The following is a 14,791-nucleotide window of genomic DNA, read 5'->3' as shown; positions in this document are numbered from 1 at the left end:
TGAATTTGCTCCTTTTGGAAAGGCTGAGTGAAAAATAAAATAAAACGAGAGCTGGAAATTCAAAAATTAGCACAGGCCCTGGTTTAAACTTCACCCACCGGCTTTTTAAACTGGTTATTTGTGGGCCAGGAACCCAGCAACTTCCCCAGGAATCTCTTTGAGTGAGCTCTGGAGTGCCCTTAGAGAGAGCTTTGCTGTGATGTGTTGCATTGAACCAGTTTGGGAGTGGGGTGGGCTGGAAAGGAGAGGTTGAAGCTGCCCATATCACTAAGCACTTTAAAGCACACCATTTTCAGCACAGTTGAAAGTAAAGAAAACTGCTTACGTTACAGAAGAGGGACACAGAGTTTAGTAATGCAAACAACACACAAAACTGCAGACGTTCAGGAGAACTCTGTGGCTGGGTCTCTTGGCAGAGTGCTTCCATAAAATGTTTGTTTGAACAGCAGGGAGGCTGGGCCTGCATGGGTTTATATACTGGTCATTAGCAGCTGGAGAAGATGGGGACCAATAAGCTGAGAAGCTTCAAAGTAAAAGAAATTTCCACCACTGAAGATGAAGAAATGGTTATAAGAAAATTTCTAAAACTCCAAGGCAAATTATCAACAACGACAAAAAGGGTCCCTATAACCCAAATTCTACTTACCAGCAGCCACCTCTAAAGTTTAGCAGACACTGGCCCCTCTGCTTGGCTCACTCTTTGAAGCCACATCTCTGCCTGCCTAATCCTATTTACCACCACCCGTCTGGCCGTTGTCGTACCCTGGTATCTTGCAAGTTGCTATGGTGCTGAAAGCTGTGCCACTGATATTTAATACCAGCAGGGTCACCCATGGTGGATAGGATTCTGTGGCACTTCCAGACTAAAACTGACAAGGAAGAAAGGCCTGGTGATCTGCTTCTGAAAATCAGCCAATGAGAACTCTATGGATCGCACAGTCCGATCTGCAGTGGGTCATGGGGATGGTGTAGGAGTGGGCAGCGCTTTCTTCCCTTTTGCATGGGGTCACCATGAGTCGGGGGTCAACTGGACAGTAGCTACAAACAATAATAGCAAACAGAAATATACATAAAACAAGGCATTTTGAAACAGAAACACATATAAAGAAAGAATGGTTGATGAAAATGTTGTGACCAGAGGCTCACAGGAACCTAACCCTGTTATTTCTCCTAGGAGCAATGGTTCAGTATTAGCTAATTCGCTGTAAATGGTGACTTTATAGAACATAACTATCCCAGATAGCTGGAATCAACTGTTTGTTCTACAGGTTCTGCTTCTTTGGTTGAGTTCTGTTATGGATTGAATTGTGTTCACCAAAACTATGTGTTGTAAATCCTAATCCCTGGACCTGTGGAAGGAGCCCTGGTGGGGCAATGGTTAAGTGCTCGGCTGCTAACTGAAAGTTTGACGGTTCAAACCTACCCAGTGGTTCCTCTGGAGAAGACCTGGCGATGAGCTCTCATAAGCATTGTAGCCTAGGAAACCCCATGGGGCAGTTCTACTCTGTCCTATAGGGCTGCTGGGAATCAGAATCAACTTGACGCACCTAATAACAATAACGTATCTGTGGATGTAATCCCGTTTGGGAATAGAATTTTCTTTGTTATGTTAATGAGACCATATCAGTGTAAGGTGTGTCTTAAGCCAATCACTTTCAAGATATAAAAAGAGCAGATCAGGTACAGAGAAGGAAGCACAGATGGGGAAAGATAGATACCACTCCACATGAAGATCGCCAAGGCGTGGAGGAACAGAAGCTGAAAAGAGGTAAGACCTTCCCACACAGCTGATAAGAGAAAGCTTTGCCTTAGGGCTGAACGCCCTCAATTCGGACTTGTAGCCTCCTCATCTGTGAGAAACTAAATTTCTGTTCATTAAAGCCAACCACTTGTGGTATTTCTGTTACAGCAGCTTTAAGAAACTGAGACAAATCCTGGCTGATACAGTGGGCTTAGAATGTATTTCAGAGGCAGAGTAAGAGGTTTTGTTGATGGTCTGGATGAAGGGGTGAGACAAAGCAATTGATCAAGGATTGCTGGTACCTTTGGCTCATAAAATTATCCTTTCCACATCCCCTTTACCCTTCGAAGACTAACAGCTTCGCCAAAGTCAGGGCCAGGCCATTCACTCGCACCTGTCTAAGTGATTTCATCCTGAGCCTTTGACATTTTCCTCCAGAACAGGGCTCACCTTTTCAGATCCTATTTACTCATTGTTCCTTGAAGCGAATGCACGTTATCCTGGCCATGCTCACTTGGCATTTTAAGAACAAACCTGTTGGAACTGTCGGCAGAATTCCATGAGGCACAAATGAGCATTTTCCAAACAGTGCCAATAGCTCCAGTCCCGAAATATCTCTGAACACATTTTTTATCCCTTTTCCTTTTGGTCTATTACCTTCCTATTGTGTTTAAAGGGTTAGAAGTGGCTTTGAGCTGTACGTATCCTTCTGGAAGATCCCCAGATTGGGGGAGACTGAGGAGAGAAGATGGTTCTGAGAATTTCTGTATGTGTGCAGGTTAACAGGTGGTATCTGGAGCCGTTTCAAAGGAGTCTGGCAGGTGAGGGGAGGGGACCATTTTTTCTCGTGGACTATTCATTGGGGGATTGCTTAGCTCACCCCAGAGTCTCCCAGAAGTTTCTAGAAGCTATTGAAAATGCATGCTCTGTGTGGGCAAAGAGGAATTTGAGAAGTGGAAAATTGGGGCAGATGCCCCCACTGAGGCTCAAGAGGGGGTCTGTAGTTTCAGATTTTTCTGAGCGGCGAGAGTGAGTCTAGACTGCAGGGATGAAAAGTTTAAGGAAGCAAAGTTCATTTACAAGTCGGTCAGCTCATGGCCCTTTCCTCTCTTCCCATCATGAAGGCAAGGAGGGGGGCGGTTTCCCTGTGGCTTCTGCCCCTGCTCAAGGCTTTTCCTTGAAAGTCACAAAAAGCAGGAAACAGCTACCTCACTGTAAAAAGCATGTCTGGTCATTATAAAAACAAAATTCACATGGTAGCGAGATACATACACAGGAAAGACAAACTCTCCAAACTCTCACGACCCAGAGATAACCACTGTTAACATTTGGATAATCTTCTGGATATCACTACACACACACACTCACACACACTCATGCACACACACTCTTACACACATTGTCATACACACTCATGCACACAGTCATTCTCATACACACTCACACACTCTCATACACTCACACACACACTAACAATACACTCACTGTCACACACATGCTCACACACATACGTATGATCACTTACACTCAAACACACTCAGTCACACATCCTCACCCTCACTGTCACATGCACACACACTCACACACTCACATGTACTGTCACATACATGCTTATGCACACATACTAATATACACTCCTTCACACACCCTCACACACTCATACACACTCACACATACACACACTCACACACAATACTCAGTCACACACTGACATATACTCACATGCTCATGCACACACACACTGTCAGGACTAACACACACTGCCACTCCTACTCACATGCACTCGTTCACGTACTCCTGTATACTTGGACACACGCTCACACGCTAACACACACTCACACCCATCCAACGCTAACACATACACTGTCACACACACTAATGCATATACTGTCACACACACACTAACACACACACTGCCACACACACTAACACACACACAGTCACACATACTAACACATACACAGCCACACACACTAACACATACACAGTCACACACAAATACACTGACACACACAGTCACACACACACTGACACACAGTCACACACACTGACACACCCATAGTCACACACACACTGACACACAGTCACACACACTGACACACCCATAGTCACACACACACTGACACACAGTCACACACACTAACACACACAGTCACACACAAATACACTGACACACACTGACACACAGTCACACAACACTGACACACCCACAGTCACACACACTGACACACACTAACACACACAGTCACACACACTAACACAACACAGTCACACACACACTAACACAACAGTCACACATACTAACACATACACAGTCACACACACTAACACACACAGTCACACACACTAACACATACACAGTCACATACAGTCACACACACAGTCACACACACAGTCACACACACCGACACACACACACACAAATACACTGACACACACAGTCACACACACACCGACACACACACAAATACACTGACACACAGTCACACACACACTGACACACCCACAGTCACACACACACTGACACACCCACAGTCACACACACACTGACACACACTAACACACACTAACACACACAGTCACACACACGCTAACACACACAGTCACACACACGCTAACACACACAGTCACACACACTAACACAACACAGTCACACACACTGTCACACACACTAACACACACAGTCACACATACTGACACATACACAGTCACACACACTAACACACACAGTCACACACAACACATACACAGTCACACACACTAACACACACAGCCACACACACTAACACACACAGTCACACGCACACACCGACACACACACAGTCACACACAAATACACTGACACACACAGTCACACACACGACACACACTAACACACACAGTCACACACACTAACACAACACAGTCACACACAGTCACACACACACTAACACACACACTGTCACACACACTAACACACACTGTCACACACACTAACACATATACTGTCACACACACACTCATGCACACAGGCTAACACAGAGGTGCACATTCTCATACATAGTTGCACATACTTACACACTGTCACACACACACACTTGCTCCCATTCCTATGTAACTGGGATCACATCACGTGTGTTCTCTTGTTCTGTGGCCGTCTTTTTTACTCAACATTATGCCATGGTCCTCTTTCTGGGTCAACGAATTTAGAAATAGTTCATCAATTTTAATGGCTGCTTAAAATTCCACTGTGTGCTTAAAACATACGATATTTAACCCGCTCCCTATTGGGCATTTAGGTTGAGATCAGTGTTTATTGTAGAGAACATTGTTATGAAAATCCTATGGTTACACTTTGATCCACATACATAATTTGTTACTTACATACTTGTATAAGTCTTTTTTTTTTTTTTTTAAGTATTGAGCTAATACAGTCTTTTTGAGAGGTTGAGATGAGAAAATAATGTGGTATTTCCAGAGACTTCTGAATCCCCTAAGAGAGTTTTCAGCATGGAAGCAAAACCCAGAAGCCAGGCCTAAGTCATTGCTGCCCACACTTGCCTGATTGTATGGATTGGGGGACACATGTTAAAGTTCAAGTTTCTGGGCTCTCTCTGACCTACGGTATCAGTCCCCTTAGGGACTGAGACAGAGGCAGCAGGTGTGAATGGCGATGCAGGCGTAGAAGGAAGGGGGATGCTGTGGCCATGTAGCTAACATTTGGGCCACGTCTAAATGTCTCAGAGGGCCGCAGGAACCCAGGCAATTACAATACAGTAAGATAACTGTTGAGTACCAGTAAGACTTTCAAGTCCTCGGAGGCCTGGAGGGCTTCTTGGAGGAGGTTACCTCCAATCCGAGTGCTCTGAAGTTTGAAAAAATGGTCAGGTGATGGAAAAGTATAGAGGGTTTTAGGAAAGAATGTCATGGGAAGAGAACAAAACTATTATAAAGGCCCCCCAAGCCCATTGCCATAGAGTCGATTCCAACTCATAGTGACCCTATAGAACAGAGTGGAACTACCCCATAGAGGTTCCAAGGAGTGCCTGGTGGATTTGAACTGCTGATCTTTCTGGTTAGCAGATATAACTCTTAACCACTACGCCACCAGGGTTCTATCATAAAGGCCAGGAGGTGAGAAAGCACGCTTCTGGTCCTCACAGAATCACAAATCTAGACTAAGGAATGAAAAGGTAAGTTCAAAGCAGTGTGCTAAGTGTGATGACAATGGTGGCTGTACCTTTACCAGATGCCGTGGAGTCGACTCTGACTCATGGCCACCCCCTGTGCTGCAGAGAAGAACTGTGCTCCATGGGGTTTTCGTGGTTGTGATCTTTCTGAAGCAGATCTCCAGGCCTTTCTTCTGAGGTGCCTCTGGATGGATTTGAACCACCAACCTTTTGGTTAGTAGTCAAATGCTTAACTATTTACACTACCAGAAATTTGGGGAAGTGCTTAGGGTCTGACAAAACTTCCTGAAACCTGATAGTCTCCTGAAGGACATTTCTTCCCTCTTGTCCTTGGGGACCAAAAGGATTTTTTCTGTAAATCAGAAAACAATATACTCATGCTTGCTTCAGTGCCCAATATTATTGTTATTAAAGGTGCTTCATTCTCATGTGGCCAAGATAGTAATTTCAGTAATTTACTGGTCGGTCGGCAGAACTCAGGCATGTAAATGAAGCCAGGCTTGCTCTGTGATTACTTCTGGTTTTAAATGAGAAGGGGAAGACAGCTTCATAATTGCCAATATGGGATTATGGGAAGAAGGAAACTGGGAGAAGAGGTCCATTTTAAGAAACCAAAATACCTCTTAGAGTTGGTTTGACATGAACTTCATAACCTAAAGTTTCCAGGACTTCAAAGAATTCCCTTTTCAGGCTGCTGTGGTTTCTGAAATTTCTACAGTGGTTAAGAACTCAGGCTGGATGAACCAAAAGGTTGGCAGTTTGAATCCACCAGCTGCTCCTTGGAAACCCTATGGGGCAGTGCTACTCTGTCTTATAGGGTCACTATGAGTCAGAAACAACTCAATGGCAACGGGTTTGATTTTATTTTCCTTTTTAGATCTTGCTTAAAGGAACCCTCGTAGCACAATGGTTAAGCCCTCAGCTCTAACTGAAAGATCAGTGATTCAAACCCACCAGCAGCTCTGTTGGAGAAAAGACCTGGTGATCTGCTCCCATAAAAATTACAGCCTAAGAAACCCTATGAAGCAGTTCTACTCTGTCCTATAGGGTAGCTATGAGTCAGAATCGACTCGATGGCATACAACGATAACAACAGTCTTGCTTAGGGCAAATACAGACAAGTATCTACAGCATGATGTGGGCTGTGGTTCATGCATCATATACTTTAGAATTATCTGGAAGCTTCTAGAAGGCACATCACTGGCCCCACCTTAGGCCAATGGAGGTGAACACTTCCATTTCAGCTTTCCCTCCTACCTTTCCTCTTTCCTAACAGAACCAAGATCTTGTGGTCCAGGTTTACACCCTTCCTTCATGTCACCATGAAACTCCAAGAAAACAAATCCAGGTGTGGTCCCCCAAGAAAATGCTATCTTCCTGCCAGTGACTGTTCCAATAATGGGCATTTGACTCAACTTGGTCCAGTAAGAAATAAATGAAAGCCTGTTGAAATCTCCAGAAAAAAGTTTCTTTCTTCCTTAAAAAAAAAAAAAAAAAGCTTCTCTTCTTCCTCTGTATGTTTTTGAGTCTTAGTGTCCTAGCTGGAACTGCTGTTGCAGGTGTGTGACTCACCTGAGGATGGAGCCAACAGTGAAGAGGGCAGAAAGAAGAGCTTGAAAGAGCCTGGTTCTTGATGGCATCACTGAGTGGCTGAATCGACCTGCCCTGAAGCTTAACCTCTCTCTGGACTTCCTGATTTGTGAGCCTTGGGCTTTCTATTACTGGCAGCAGAAGCATCTTAACCGATATAACCAACCAATCAGTTGCCGTGGAATTGCTTCTGACTCATGGCGACCCCACATGCATCAAAATAAAACTGTGCTCCTCTGGGTTTCCAATGGTTGATTTTTCAGAAGTAGGTCAGCAGGCCTTTCTTCTGAGGTGACTTTGGGTGGACTTGAACTTCCAACCTTTTGCCTAGCAGTTGAGTGTGTTAACCACTTGCACCACTCAAGGAACCCCTAACCAATATATACCCATTAAATTAGAATCTCTGGTGATGAACCTGCCTCGGGACATCCTGACAGACCCTAAAGTGTGAAAACCACTGGAGAAGTGGAAGGTACACTGAGCTGGCCGTCACAGGCCCAGGCTCTGCCACTAACTTGCTGAGCCACCTGAGCGAGTCATTTTCCCTCTCTGGGTCTCAGCTTCCTCATGCGACAAAGGAGGGATTCACCCTAGAGATCCTCTCTATCTTCACGTTCTCCTGTTTTACCACAATGTAGCTCTTGTGGCAGGAGAGAACAGAAATAAAGGAAAAGATTTCACCAAAATGGCTGACATTAGTACTATACAGCAAGAAGGAACGTTATTGCTATATTAGACAGGAAACTTGTCTTTCTAGAGGAAAGGCACAATTAATCTCAGGGTTCAATGGTTCTATTGTTTAGGACAAGGTTAAGAAAGGGGGCCTGCTCCTTGCCCCCAGCAAAGACTGAATGGGTGATGGTGAAACAAAGAGAGGGCTAGATTTCTCTGTACTGTGTATTGAAGTGTGATGGGATCTTGAATTTCCAGCAGTCCATGGAAAAAGAGGGTGGGGGGCCCCAGAACAGAGAGAAGGGAGATGTGAGGAAGGTCTAGGTGGATGGCAGTGACCAGGGCCACAGGGGGATGCGGTCCGAGAGGAATTTCTTGGGATGGGGTTGTTGTTGGGAGCTGTTGAGTCATTTTCGTCCGATGGCGGCCCCAGGTGGCAGAGTAGAACTGTCCCATAGGGTTTTCTTAGCTGTGGTCTTTACAGAAGCAGAGCACAAGTTCTTTTCTCTCACGTAGCAGCTAGTGGGTTTGAACTGCCAGCCTTTAGGTTAGCAGCCAAGTGCTTAGCCACTGTGCCACCATGGCTCCTTCTGGGACGGGGAGTGGCCCATAAATATCAGGACCAGTTTCCACTTGCCATTGAGTTGATTCCGACTCACGGCAACCCTGTGTGTCAGCGTAGAACCGTGCTATGCATGGTTTTTAATGGCTGATTTCAGAAGTAGATCACCAGGCCTTTTTTTCCAAGAATCCTCTGGGTAGACCCGAATCTCCAACGTTTTGGTTAGCAGTGGAGCACAGTAACTGTTTATACCACCTGGGACATGATAAATCCATTGCCGTTGAGTCGACTCCGACTCATAGTGACCCTACAGGACTGAGTAGACCTGCCCCATAGGGTTTCCAAGGAGCGGCTGGTGGATTTGAACCGCCGACCTTTTGGTTAGCAGCTCTTAACCACTGTGCCACCAGGGCTCCAGGGACATGATGGGGTAGCCATACACCAATAAGACCACAGCTGGCTACAATTTTAATAGCCAAACAATCCTCTCCACTCTCCCAACCTCATTGCCCAGTTATAGGCCGCTGAAATCACAATCTTAGTCAACTGCCCACTCTCCCTCCGTTTCTGTTGCCAAGTCCTGTTGAGTCTATCTCAGCAATAGCTTACAGACTAGAATCCTTCACCCCAATTGCTCTTTAACTGCTCCTGGTTTATTAGTTCAGCCTTTCATCATCTCACACAGGGATTATTGTCATAGCCCTTAACTAGTCTCCCTCCTCTGTCTCTAAATTCTATGCATTCTTTAATTGACCATCAGAATTGTCTTAGCCTCTCTTAGCTCTAGTGTCATAAAGAATGCCCTTGGCTTTCACTAAATCTCACTTGTATTTCTCTTGTGTTTCCAGGTTCCCAACCTTCATTTTCCTCTTATAAATACCTTCAGGAGATAAGAGCTTTTAAGCACCAGACTCCACTTGTAGATTCCAGAGGCAATCAGATAAGCGATAAAGGATAGTAACATACTGGCAAATTTTAATTATTTTTTATAGCTCAATATTAACTCATAGTGATATGAGCCCTGAATTTCCATTTGAGATTTATTTTTGAGCACCTTCTCTCTGCTGGGCATCAGAACAATTCTGTAGAGAGGTAGGTTAGTCAGTTCCTGCTCAAAGGGACTTATAATACTTGATAACTTTCTGTAAGACTTCATACTCTTGTCTAAATTGACAAAAAACATGTCAAAAATTATCCAGTTCTTATAAACATCCAAGAGGATGCCTGAAACCACCTCATTTTTGCCTTTTTTTCCTAACCCAGTATTACTCAGGCTCCTTCTCTATGGCTGTCATAACTCAATAGGAAAGGCATTTGCAAAACCTTTTCTAATGAAGTGCAAAGGAAATTGAGTTTTCAATGTGGTCAGCTAGCCTTATGCTTCATCTGTAAAAGTTTTCTCTAACTTTGTTTTAGCACCATAAGATAAAATTCTTTTTTAATGCAAATAAGGCAACCTTCAAATCATTTTTATCGAAGTTTAGGATGCCATGGTATAGGAAAGAGTAGACAAAAATTAAAGGCTCAGGCTTCTAGTTCTGCTTTTGGTTAAGGACTCGGCTACTCACCAAAAGGTCAGTGGTTTGAACCCATTCAGTGGCGCTGCGGGAGAAAAGACCTGATGATCTGCCCCCATAAAGATTATAGCCTAGGAAACCCTATGAGGAAGCCCTACTCTGTCCTATAGGGTTGCTATGAGTTGGAATTGACCTGAGAGCACACAACAACAACAAGACTTGGGCCATGTGTTTAATTTCTAAGGACCTGAGTTTCTAATCTGTAAAACTGGGGAATAGTCCTAGATGAGCAATATCAAATAGGTTCCAACACAAGTCATTGCCAGGAGTTCTGTGTTGAGAAGAATTCTAAGGCTGAGCATCCAGGATCAATTAGTGATGCCTGTCCACCATGACCAATTAGTGATGTCTGCCATGGCTGCAGGAGGAAAGAGAAGCAGCACAGGTGCAGTACACTGCCCATTCTTTCTATGTGACTTTTATGTTACTTTTCAGCATGTAAAAGTCCATGCTTCTATTCTTTATGAAATAATGAGCCACTTGGGTAAACTATCTCCAATTTTTAGCATAATTTTAATTTAAACATAGATTTTAACACAAACATACTCTAATCCCAATTCAGCCATCACAGTTTGGAGCAGTGAACTGTAGCTGATGCTTGACATTTAGGGTTCACTGCCTATCTTTTTGTTCTGTACAAATATCTTTTGACATTTGGTCTCTGGGAATCAGAGACACTCTTCATATTATTTCCCTTACATTGAGTTATTTTGAAGGAATTATTATTTTTATTTTTTAAATTTATTGTGGGGAAAATACACATAACAAAATACACACCATCTCAATAATTTCTACATGTACCATTCAGTGACATTGATTACATTCTTCAAGCTGTGCAACCATTCTAGCTATCTAGAAGTAATTACTCTTAACATGATAATCAAAGGGATTTGTGTGTGTGTGTGTGAGTCTTTGTGAACTTGAAAGTACCTGGGAACACATGAAGAACAAATGGGATATTATGGCGACAATAGTGAAGTGAAATATCAAAGACCAAACTGTGAAGCTCTAAATGATGGATAAAACCAATTGCCATCAAGTCAGTTCTTACTCATGGTGACCTCATGTGTGTCAGAATAGAACTGTGCCCCATAGGGTTTTCAGTGGCTCATTTTTTAGAAATAGATTGCCAGCCCTTTCTTCCATGTTGCCTGTGGGTGGACCTGAACCTCCAACCTTTCATTTAGCAGCCCAGTACATTAACCGTTTGCACCCAGCACTGTTCTAAGCACAAATAGCATCTCATTTCACCTTCATAACAACCCTAAGAGGAAAGCACTATTATTAATCCCATATTACAGATAAGTAAAGTGAGGCCAGAGAAGTTGTATAAGTTGCTGAGGTTGTGTAGTTAAAAAGCAACGAATCCAGGATTCAAACCCGGGAAGTCTGTCTCCAGAGTCTGTTCCCTAAACCTCTCCACCAAGTGCTTTTCAAAACAAAGCAGAAAATGCCACCTTTGCTTTCTAATTAATGTAGAGTCATAATCAAAATGGACAAGTGGAGTAAAGAGAATGCAAATGAGCCAGACTGCTCTGACTTCATTTGTAGTTGACACTTTGCAAAGCTTGGTAAGGACCCGGCCAATCCCTTCTCTGTATCCATCATGGAAATTATCCCCAGAGCCCAGTGAAGCCCCCGTTCTCATCTCTTCTGTAATGTGGCTAGATTATTGCAGAGGGGGAAGATGGCTGCGAAATCCGAAAAACAGAGAAAAGAGATGAAGTATTAGTCTCCCTATAAAAGATAATTAGACCCAGAGAGATGATTTTAAAGGCTACCTTAAAAAGAAAAAAAAAAAAAAAGAGGCAGACACAGCTGAATTCATTTCTAGCCATCAAAAGTATTCTTCATAATGTCAGTGTCCAGGCAGAGGAGGGGACAGGGGGCCAAAGGTGCATGCATATTTATGTTCCATCAAGAAAGCTCAAGGCACTCCAAGGAAAGAAAGCAGCAGCCACTTCTGTCTGCACTCTTTGACACAGATGGTGTGGTCAAAATTGCTGAAAGTCTACCAGCAGATCTGGGCATGGCCCCAGGCCCTGCTAGCCCCGTAGGCATTACTATAACAGACTGACAAAAGAAACAACTCTGTGTTTTCCAAGTGCGAACGAAGTTCCTGCAGGGGCATCGGGAAACCAGTGAGTCTCCGAAAATGAGAGACCTCCATGTGGTTGAAGGCGTGGGGTCTAAGATCATCAGGTTCTCACTTCCCTGTGGTCAATTTTCATTGGTGGAAATGAGGAGGAAGCCAACCAGCTAATGGTTTTCACACATGGTGGGAGAGATGGGTTTCTTTCTCTTGGAGGTTAGGGCTACGGGAATCCTGGGAGGAGAAGCCAAGTGGAAAGGAATGTGAGAGGGAGAGTTGGAAAACCGGAGTTTAGCCTGTACCTCTGACTTTATGTGCAACTGAGTTGGGGATTTCTGGATCATGAGCTGTCAACACAGGCTCCCTGGAGCAGCTGGAAGGCCCAAGAAAGTCTCATGGAGAAGGAGCTCTGGTTCATACTTTCCAAATGAGGCCTGGAAGGAGGAATCTAGGGTATACTTTCAGCCTGACTATGTTGTTGTTAGGTGCAGTCCAGTCGGTTCCAATTCATGCAACCCTATGCATAACAGAATGAAACACTGCCCTGTCCGGAGCCATCCTCACAATCATTGTTATGCTTGAGCCCATTGTTGCAGCCACTGTGTCAATTTATCTCATTGAGAGTCTTCCTCTTCTTTGCTGACCCTCTACTTTACCAAGCATGATGTCCTTCTCCAGGGACTGATCCCTCCTGATAACATGTCCAAAGTATGTGAGAGATAGTCTCACCATCCTTGCTCCTAAGAAGCACTCTTGCTATACTGGTTCCAAGACAGATTTATTTGTTCTTTGGACAGTCCACAGTGTATTCAATATTCGCCAACACCATAATTCAAAGGCGTCAATTCTTCATTGGTCTTCGTTATTCATTGTCCAGCTTTCTCATGCATATGAGGCGGTTGTAAACACCATGGCTTGGGTCAGGGGCACCTTAGTCTTCAGGGAGACATCTTTCCTTTTTAACACTTTAGAAAGTGTTCAGCTTAACCAGAGATGAAAAATACCTATCACAAATGCTGACTCTTTTCTGTACTGCACCCATGGTATACATTGCTGATCAATCACAATGCTTTTCAACACTGCATTCTAGGCAGCCACTAACCAAGTGAACTATGCATGAGAGAAGAAACATACATTGTTTCCATAATGCCCTTCCCAAGACCTCATCTATTTTCTTCTCCTAATTCCACCACATTGGGGGGAAGCAGTATAGCATATTAGCTAAAGTTCTGATGTCAGACCGCTGGGGTTTAAATGTCAGTTCCACATTTACTTTGTGTGATCTTTGTCCCATTGATTAACCTTACTAAGCCTCAGTTTACCCTCCTGTGAAATGGGGCAACACCAGCCGTCTGTCTCAGGATTTTTGTGAGATGGCAGAGGTGGGGACAAATACAACTCATCTAGCACAATGCCAGAAGAATGAACAAAACAGTCGTGGAGGAAGGATAGCCAGAATGCTCCTTAGAAGCAAGGATGGTAAGACTTCATCTTACTTATTTTGGACACATCATCAGGAGGGTCCAATCACTGGAGAAAGACATCATGCCTGGTAAAGTAGAGGGTCAACAAAAAACAGAGAGACCCTTAATGAGATGAACTGACACAGTGGCTGCAACAATGAGCACAAACATAACAATGATAGTGAGGATGGTGCAGGATCGGGCAAGGCAATGTTTCATTCTGTTATACATAGGGTCACTATTGGTCAGAGCTTGCTCAATGGCACCTGACAACAACAGAAAGCACAATGCCTGGCTAGATGCTCCAACAAACGAGTTTCCTTTCTTTTCCCTGTAAGGATTCCATATGTGGGTTCCAGGAATGGGTTTGGTGTTGGCTAGAAGATAGAGGTGTAAGGGGTAGAATAGGATTGGAAAGAGATGGGGTAGTCAGAGGCCATGCAGGGTCTTTCAGTCAAGGTAGGGACTTTTGTCTTTTACTTAAGAGCAACATGGAGCAGGAGACAGGCAGGTTTCGATCTTCAAAGTTTGCTATGCTTTTTTCTCCTACCACAGACAGCTCTTGTACAAACTTGTCCCCTTTGCTAGAATGCTTGTTTCTTATCTCCTGTCCCAAACCTCATCCTTCATCTAGTTAACTCCTGCAGATCTTTCAGATAGATTTCAACTATCACCTCCTCCAGGAAGCCTTCCCTGGTCTCCCCCACTCCTCCTGTTATATGCTTCCAGGTCTCTGCAACCCTCAACTTTTCTAGCAGTTAGAGCCCTTGAAAATTCTCATTTATTTAATCTCACATTTGTTTGTGTGATTATGTGATCAACTGGATACTGTCCACTAGGCTGTAAGCTCCATGAGGCCAGGGTCTTGTTCTGTTTTGCTTACCATTGTCTCCCCAGAGCCTAGCACATTGCCTGGCACACAGCA

This window comes from Loxodonta africana, chromosome 12 (assembly GCF_030014295.1).
Source record: "Loxodonta africana isolate mLoxAfr1 chromosome 12, mLoxAfr1.hap2, whole genome shotgun sequence".
In the NCBI taxonomy this organism is placed as follows: Eukaryota; Metazoa; Chordata; class Mammalia; order Proboscidea; family Elephantidae; genus Loxodonta; species Loxodonta africana.
The sequence above is the reverse complement of the archived record's forward strand: the minus strand, read 5'-3'. Positions refer to the sequence as shown.